This window comes from Marmota marmota, unplaced genomic scaffold, assembly GCF_001458135.2.
Source record: "Marmota marmota marmota unplaced genomic scaffold, marMar, whole genome shotgun sequence".
Classification (NCBI taxonomy): Eukaryota; Metazoa; Chordata; class Mammalia; order Rodentia; family Sciuridae; genus Marmota; species Marmota marmota.
Genome location: NW_026000082.1, coordinates 14,448,134 through 14,457,244, shown reverse-complemented (window position 1 = coordinate 14,457,244; position 9,111 = coordinate 14,448,134). Strand labels below are relative to the sequence as shown.

Genomic DNA, 9,111 nt, shown 5'->3' with positions numbered 1-9,111 from the left:
TAATGATGTGTTCTTGAACAGGTGGCAAAACCTGTCTGGAGCCTCATTTTCCATATATACAAAAAGAGAATTAATATAATTTATCTGATTAAAGGTACTAGATAGGGGTTGGGGTTGTGGCTCAGTGTAGAGCACTTGCCTAGCATGCTTGAGGCACTGGGTTCAATACTCAGCACCACATATAAATAAATATATTATAAAGGTTCATCAACAACTTAAAAATAGTTTTTATTTTTAAAAGAAGATACTTGATAATTTTACACTCAGTATCTTTCATAGTCTATGGATAGACACTTGGGCAGTCACACATATCTTTCCTGAGGCTTGCCTTTGTCTACCTTTTCAGCTTCATCTGCCTCATTTTCTTTTATACTTGTTATTTCAATAATTCTGAAATGAGATTTTCTAAACTTTCCAGGCTTTTGAGCCTTTGCATATACTATTTATTCTTTCTGAAGTGTTCTTCCCCTTACTTCTACTTACTCACCTTATTCATTCTCCAAAACTCACTAAAATAACTGGGTGTGGTGGCATACATCTGTAATCCAAGCAATTTGGAAGAGTGAGGTAGGATTAATGCAAATTAGAGGCCAGGCTCAGCCATTTAGCAAGGCCTAAGCAACTCAGCAAGACCCTGTCTCAAAATATAAACTAAAAAGGGGTGGGGATGTAGCTCAGTGGTAAAGAACCCCTGGGTTATCTGGAAATGGTGGTGCATGCCTATAATCCCAACAGCTAAGGAGCCTGAGGCAGTAGAATCACAAGTTCAAAGCCCAGCCTCAGCAATTTAACGAGGCCCTAAAATCAATTTAGCAAGACCCTGTCGCTAACTAAAATATTTTTTAAAAGGGGGTTGGGGGCACTGGGGCTGTACTCAGTGGTTAAGTGCCCCTGGGTTCAATCCATGGTACTAAAAATATTCCCAAAAAGCAAAACAAAAAACCATGGGTTCAATTCTTAGTACAAAAAAAAAAAAAAAGCAAAACTCACTAAAATACTTATTGCATACTTGATCTTGATTACATGTATTCTGTATTCATTTTGGTATCAACAAATGCCCAGATGCCATATCAAGTACTACAATCTCCTTCAAAAACAGTCTGCATTGGAGCTAAAAATCAGAAATATAAAGGTTTGTGAACACAGTGGCACACACTTGTTATTCCAACTACTCACAAGGCAGAGGGAGGAGAATCACTAGTTTGAGGCTAGCATGGGCAGCTTAGCAAGACTCTGTCTCAGTGTAACAATGGTCCACTTTTTGCTTTGAATATAGACCGTGCGGCTCTCCACTGCAACTTATTTTTAAAGTGGACATGTTTCTTTCTCTTCCTCTCTCCTGGCTCCTCCCTAATCTCAGGGGAAACAGGATTACCTTTCTTCCCCATCTTTGCCCACATTTGCCTACCACAGGAACAAAGTAATCCAGGTTTGGGGGATGGTACCAGATTTCAGAAATGACTATCTCCCAAATTAACAAGTGAATTATAGCTCCAACAGAGAACACATGGAATGTAGCCTTTGAATCACCTCTATAAAAGCCGCTATTCCTGCTAATGGGCAGAATCACAGCCTCTGGGGTAGGAGTCCCCTGGGTTTCTTCTTTGCTAGCAAAGCAATAAATTTTCTTTTTCTTTTTTTTCTCAAAACTGTGTTCTTGTTATTGAATTGGCATTGGGAACAAGGACCGAGATTTTGGCAATAGTTTCAATTGACAAACTTCCTAACAGCCTTGTCCTTGGGCATCATCAGGTGCAGTTTGGACAACGAATAGGATATACGTGGCTCTATTTGGCACAACCATTATTCCTTCTTTAGTCATCTTGGAAGTGAGGACCTGAGAGAGACTCCATGTACTTTTGCAATATGTATTTGGGAATAAAGGGAGAGATACTGAGTCTCAAAGAAGTGCCAGTGAACCACTGAAATGTGTGAAACACCCATAAACCTTTGAAATTGAGAAAGCAGAGCTGGGGATATAGCTTTACACAAACTACTTCAAATGGTGATATAGGTATAAGATAACTGCAACAGACAGTGCTTGCCTACCATGTGCCAGCCCCTGGCTCCATTCCTAGCAGTGCGCGCGCGCATACACACACACACACACACACACACAGGAAGAAAGAAAAGACAGAAAGAAAGAACCCATGAAGAATTGCAATTGCAACTCCAGAGTGAAATGCTCTTGGCCCCATGCCCTTATAACATAGGGCAATGTGCAAGAGCATAGAAAACTGGTGCAAAATTGTGTAGTGCCACCCTGGCTCCAGTTCAAGTCCAGCCCCTAGCAACCCTCCCTCTGTAAATATTAACAACCTATACTAACCAGCTGTTGTCCACCCCCCCACCCCCGCAGATAGCCCAAATTCTCCCTTGTGTTGATATTTTATTACTTTATCCCAAAGGCCTCTTCTTTATTCTCTATTCTGTCCCTTCCCTTTCTCCTCCCCTCCACTTCCCTCCCCTCCTCTTCTCTGTCCTTCCCTCTCCCCATCCCCCTTTCTCTCTGTTCTGGAGATTGAACCCAGGGACACTTTACTACTGAACTACCCATCCAGCCCCCCCCCCTTTTTTTTTTTTTNNNTTTTTTTTTTTTTTTTTTTTTTTTTTTTTTGAGAAAGAGTCTCATTAAGTTGCTAAGGGCCTTGCTAAGTAACTAAGGGTGGCTTTGAACTTGCAATAGTCCTGCCTCAGCCTCCGAAGACGCTTGGATTATAGGAACGTGCCATCACGCCTGGCTTCCAAGGTATCTCTCCCTTGCTTATGTTTCTACTTTCCTAAATAAACTTTTTATCCATGCCTTTGACTGAAATTCTTTCCTGTCAAGTATGCCAAGAACTCCATTGGTTCCAAGTCAAGTCCTCACCTCTCTCTGGAAACTCCTCAGACCCTTTTTTGGAGACATGTCTTCAGTAATTATATTGTTTCAATATAATCTCTCCAGCAGAGTACATTGTTTTCTCAGAGGTCTAATAGACACTGTTCCCTAGAGACAGGTAGTAAAAGTTACCAGTCTCTGAATTATTTGGGATTGGAAACTAGCACAAGTGTCATTTCTGCTGTATTCTCTTAGTCAAAGCACTCATAAAGTCACTCATATTCAAGAGGAGGAAACATGGGCTTTCTCTCCCTCTGCAGATGGCTCCCATTTCTCCCTTGAATACGTATTCTCAAAGGCATTTCTCTCTCTCTTTTTCTTTTTTCGAGGTGCTGGGGCTTGAATCTAGGGCCTTGTGCACATGAGGCAGGCACTCTACCAACTGAGCTATATCTCTAGCCCGGCATTTCTCTTTTGAATGTATTTCTCACTTGAATGTGTAACTACTCCCTTGAATGTGTAACTACTTTCCTAAATAAACTTGTCAATAAAAGAAGGGGTGATATTGGTTAAATTATATTGTTATATTGTGTATTGTATGCATGTATGGATATATAACAACAAATCCCATCAGTATGTACTACTATAATGCACCAAAAAAAAAAAATGTTGGGGGAATAAAGCAAAGAGAGAGAGAGAGAGAGAGAGAGAGAGAGAGAAGGAAACACAAGACCCTGCCAGGATTATCAAAGCATTTACAGCCATCTTTAATCTGTCACAATCTACTTTCTGGTCACAAATTATTTACATTCCTCTCACCATGCAAAGTATGCTCACATCTTCAAAGGACTCAGCAAAACTCAGCTCACTACATCAGACTAAGGATCAAGGTCTGTGATCTCTTCAAATGCTAGGTGTGGTTGTGGGCTTCAGACACAGCTCACAGAGCTTAGTTTTTGAGTATCCTTTCAGCCTAAACACCTGTGAACTAAAAAAATAAGTTGCTCCCCTTTACACACACAACTACAAATGGTGAGATAGGTGTAAGATAACTGCAACAGACACTCTTTTTTGAGAGGATTGTAGGGCCAAGCATAGTGGCACATGCCTGTAATTCCAGCTATAGGGAAGCTGAGGCAGGGGGATTGCAAGTTCCATGCTAGCCTTGGCTACTTAGCAAGACCCTATATCAAAATAAAAAGGGTTGGCGATATGGTTCTGCAGTAAAGTGACACTGGGTTCAAACCCAGATACCAAAAAAAAAAAAAAAAAAAATCTGAAACCTAGCTATTTGCAAGTTCCTTTGTTAAGACTTGGTTCTGCTACCTAGAAATGATTCTCTGCCCTCTGTCGTCATTTCTTTTCCATAAGAACAGCCCATTTTTGAAACTGAGTATTTTTTTAATGCAGTGTTGAGGATTGAACCCAGGACCTTAATACATGTTATGCAAGTGCTGTACCACTGAACCACATCCCTAGCCCAAAATCAATCTCTCCTTCCCTTCCCTTCCCTTCCCTTTCCTTTCCTGTCCTTTCTCCTCTTCCCTTCCTTCCAAGACAAGAGCTTATTATGTTGCCAAGGCTAGTCTCCAACTCCTGGGCTCAAGCAATCCTCCTACCCTCCCCCCCCCCAGTGCCTGGACTACAGATGCTTACCACTGTACTTGGCTTATAGCTTACTACTTTCCTCAGTCTGCTTTCTGCCCTTAGTAGGTAGGGATCCAGAGACCTTTTATTGATTTGTACTGTCTGTGAATTAGCCGAGCTAATGTAACTTTTTAAATTTTGGAGGGTAAAATAAAAAGCAAAATAAAATAAAATTTAGGGAGTTTTCTATGTCTCAAATTATACTCCACTCCATTAGGAAAAAAAAACAAAAAAACACACCTTTTCAGATAACCTTGTAGATGGGCCCCATATGCAGCTGATGTGAAACCACACCCATAAGGCTAAAAAACCCTGTTGTTGATCAGGGAGAGACTGTAAGGCATATAATTAAGATCCTTATACTTTTTTCCTTTAGAAATGATTTTGAAAGTATCTGAAAATTTCTGAGATTTTAAAAGGTTTTGCAGTCACACCCTTGACTTATCTTTACCCTGTGATCTCATTTTACTGGCAACCCTATGGATTTGATATTTACCATTTCTTCCTTTGAGATCTTACAGAGACTAGAAATGCTACCCTGAGTCCTTCTATCATATTTTTGGATAGACAACTAGAAATATTCAGTTGATACTCTGCACTTTCTATGTGGAAACTCCCCAACCATATGCACATGGTCATTAAGTATCTTTCTACTTTGCATGTTACCAAAATCAACAGTGTTGTCAAACTTGTCTCCAATAGCAATTCCTTGGTGGCAAACCCAAGAGATTAACGATCTCTTTCAGGGCTTTCCAGTTTTCACTAAAAGGCTCCTCTAGACCTTGAAGGTAGAGACCCATTGGCCAGTCCCAAAGTAATTGGTACATGTTTTGGGGTTTTGTTTTTGTTTGTTTTTGCTATAGAAACACCCTATTTGCAGGTATAAAATTCTGTTATGTTTATCGGTTAATGATGTAGCAAACTATCCAAAATTTAGTTGCTCAAAAAAATTCATTATTTCTCTCAATTTTGTGAGTCAATATTCAGGGTAAAACTTGGATGTTAATTAGGGGGTCAACCAAGCAAGATCAGTTGATGGTATTCAGCTGGCAGGCAGTCTGGTCTGGAGGATCCAAGACAGCTTTATTCATGTGATTGACACATTGTTAAGAAAAACTGGAAGGCTAGGCTCAGAACCTTTTTCACTGCATATAGTATTGAAGACTCCATGAGGTCTCTCCAGAGGGGTGTCATATATCTTATATGACACCTGGGGACTCCATGAGGCAGTGTTCCAAGCATAGGAAGTTGGAGCTTCCAATTTTTTAAGGTGTAGCTTTGTAATGGGCATAGTGTCATTCCTGCCATATTTTATTAGTGGAAGCAGTCACAGAGTATGTTGGCAGCAGGTCCACCCTGGCCCCTGGAGCCCTACCTCCACTAGTTTGTTCTGCATGCCAGTGTGGCCAGCTCACAAGGCCATGGCGAACTTGCGGTTTTTCTGTTCCTGCTTGTCCGTCTGAGACATATGTATCCCACGGGAATGCCTTGACCTTTTCTGGTCTGATGGACTTATTGTTAAGGGAGGTTTCGGTACCTGGCAATAATAGATGTTAAAACTAAATTTCTCCCCCCTCCCTCCTGCTTTTGGGTAGTTTTCCACTTCTGCTGCTTGGGGTATAAAAAAGGTGTGTTAGCAATAAAGATTATTGACTCCTGGATGAAGAACCTTGGTGTCCTGTGTGTCTTTTAACCTCGCCGTCCCTCGCCGGACTCGGCTCCCTTGGCCGGACGCGGCAAGAGTAGGCTTAGATTCAGGGGGAAGGGCTAGCTGGTAGAACTAACAAACTAATAAGGTCAGTAGGTAGGTTCACATTTAATACAAGATGGTAATAGAGTATTGTAGTAAAAGGGACTAGACTGGTTAAGAGTATCAGAGAAGTGCTCATAGAGCTGAGTTTTGAAAAATGAAGAAAATTTGCTAACAGAAAAGAATGAAAGAGGGGCTGGGGATGTGGCTCAGTGGTACAGCGCTTGCCTAACATGTTCAAGGCCCTGGGTTCAATCCCCAGCACCACACTGCAAAAAAATAAAATAAAATGAAAAGGTTTGGGAATGTAGATGAAGCTTAGTGGTAAACTTCCCCACTACCCCCGCCTCAAGTTCAATCCCCAGTACCATTTTAAAAAAGAAAAAAAAATGAAAGACTTTCCATTCATGAACCAAGGAGAGGAACAGTAAGAGAATGTGCATAGTATGTTTGCGAAACATTGAGGTGTTGATGTGATTGGTGTAGAAGGTGGTGAGGAGTACAAAGTGCTTATTTTATTGTTTGTTTGGTTTTTTTTCCTGACTCATTCAGAGGGATAGGGAGAAAATGATTGGGTACTTCATTTCAACATAGTGCTTTTATTTTATTTTATTTTATTATTAGAGCTTTATGGTTATACATAGTAGTTAGTTTCATCCTGAGAGACTCCTACTATTGCCAAAAGCTCGGTCCTTGTCTAGATGCCAATCCAATAATGAGGATACTGGTTTGAAAAAAAAGGAAAAAAAAGTTTATTGCTTTGCTAGCAAAGGAGAAACACAGGAGACTCCAGCCCAAAGGCTGTGATTCTGCCCATCAGGTGATTCAGAGAAAGTGAGATTAGGGAAGAGAGATTAGGAAGGAGATCACCGAAAAGAAGATCAGGGAGGAGAAGTTTAGGGAAAAGAAGATCAGGGAGGAGAAGTTTAGGGAAAAGAAGATCAGGAAGAAGTTTAGGGAAAAGAAGATCAGGGAGGGGAAGGTTAGGGATAAGAAGATCAGGAAGGACAAGGTTAGGGAAAAGAAGATCAAGGAGGAGAAGGTCAGGGAGAAGAAGGTTGAGAAAAAGAAAAAAAACATGTAAGTTTCAAAGCCACAAGGAATACAGTCAAAGCATCAAGTGAACCCATTATAATACATGCATGGAAATAGATGTATGATCCCCCTTTTCCCTCCCATGCGCCCTATCTTCTCCCCTTCTCCTTCTTCTAGTCTATTAGACTTCCTTTTGTGTATCTATTAATTTGTATTTGATGGGTTCTTTATTTAATTTTATCCTTTCCTCCCCCTTTCCTTTATTTTACTCTAGTTTCTAATTATGAGAGAAACCATTGGACCTTATGGTTTCTGAGTTTGGCTAATTTCACTTAGCATGATATTCTCATAATTTCATTCTTTTTAATGGCTGAGCAGAATGCCATTATTTGTGTGTGTATGTGTGTGTATCTCACAATTTCTAAAAATATGGAACACTTTACAAATTTGCATGTCATCCTTATACAGAGGCCATGCTAATCTTCTCTGTATCATTCCAATTTTAGTATATGTGCTGCTGAAGCAAGCACAACATAGTGTTTTTCCTACTGATAATTCCAAGGGTTGTGACTCCAACACTTTCCTTTCTGTTCTCCCCATTTGCAACACTTACCACCACTACAATCCAGCCCTGTTTCTTTATTAAATTATGGCAATAGGATTAGAGGAAGATAAGGTCATTTATCGTTCTATATTTACATCCAGTACATAAACTTCTGTTTTTCAATAATATGTGCATTTCCAGGTAATGGACACTATGTGATAAACATCAATCACTGTTTTTATAATGTTCTATGAAGGCTACATGTTGAACCTGACCCTAGTATTGCTGGAGTCGAGATTTATATGTTGCAACTAAGAGGTTATTTCACCTACATTAGACTCCAACACACTAAATCAATACCCACTTCACTACCCATGATAGGGCCTCAGCCATATTCTGTGATGCCTTTGTGAAAATTAGAACAAGGCACACTATATGGGCAAATACCATACTATGACAATTTCAATAGCTCAGAGAGTAACATCTGAATTTCAACAGCCACTTGTTTCCAGAGTTGGGCACCTTTGCAACATGTACAGACCGTGCAGCTCTCTGTTTTGCCTTATGGTTAGTGTTCCATTATAAAATTCAGAACAGAGCCTGTGGGCACAGATCAGAGAGGCTATTTTCCATTTCCTTCTCTCCACATTCCCCAATTCTAATGTGTTGTTATTTACTGTTCAACAATAAGCAAACTATCCTACTTCTCTTATTTTTCTCTCTCCAAAAATACTAAGGATTGCCTTTCCCATCTTGAAATACAGAGTCCCATTTTTCAGAAATAAGTTTTGCAAACATAATATTCTATCTGTACCTTCACAGTGATTTTTAATCCACTTTTTGTGGCATTGGGGATTGAGCCCAGTAGTACTCTACCACTGAGTTATATCCCCAGTCCTTTTTATTTTTTATGATTTCTCATGAGGCATTGTGGCCTATGACTGTAATCCCAGAAGTTCAGGAGGCTGAGACAGAAGGATTGAATGTGTGAGGCCAGATTCAGCACTTTAACAAGCCCCAAAGCAACTTAGTGAGACCCTGTCTCAAAATAAAAACTAAAAAGGCTGGGGATGTGGCTCAGTGGCAAAGTATCCCTGGGTTCAATCCCCAGCATTGAAAAAAAAAAAAGACACTAAATTGCCAAGGCTGGTCTTGAACTTGTGATCATTGTGTCTCATCCTTCTAAGTCATTGGAATTACAGGTTTGTGTCACCACACCTGGCTCACTCTGACTAAAAAAAATAATTCTTACTGGGAATGTAACTCAGGGTTAGAGCACTTGCCTAGCATCCCCCATCCCCCCAAAACAATTAT

The 9,111-nt window shown here is 40.3% G+C and overlaps 1 non-coding gene across 1 annotated transcript; it reads right to left on the bottom strand.

Annotated features, from left to right (window-relative positions):
• Positions 1-7,676: 7,676 nt before the first annotated feature.
• Positions 7,677-7,783, bottom strand: LOC125610439. The gene has a single exon (XR_007340458.1). It is a non-coding gene; the product is annotated as a U6 spliceosomal RNA (small nuclear RNA).
• Positions 7,784-9,111: the final 1,328 nt, after the last annotated feature.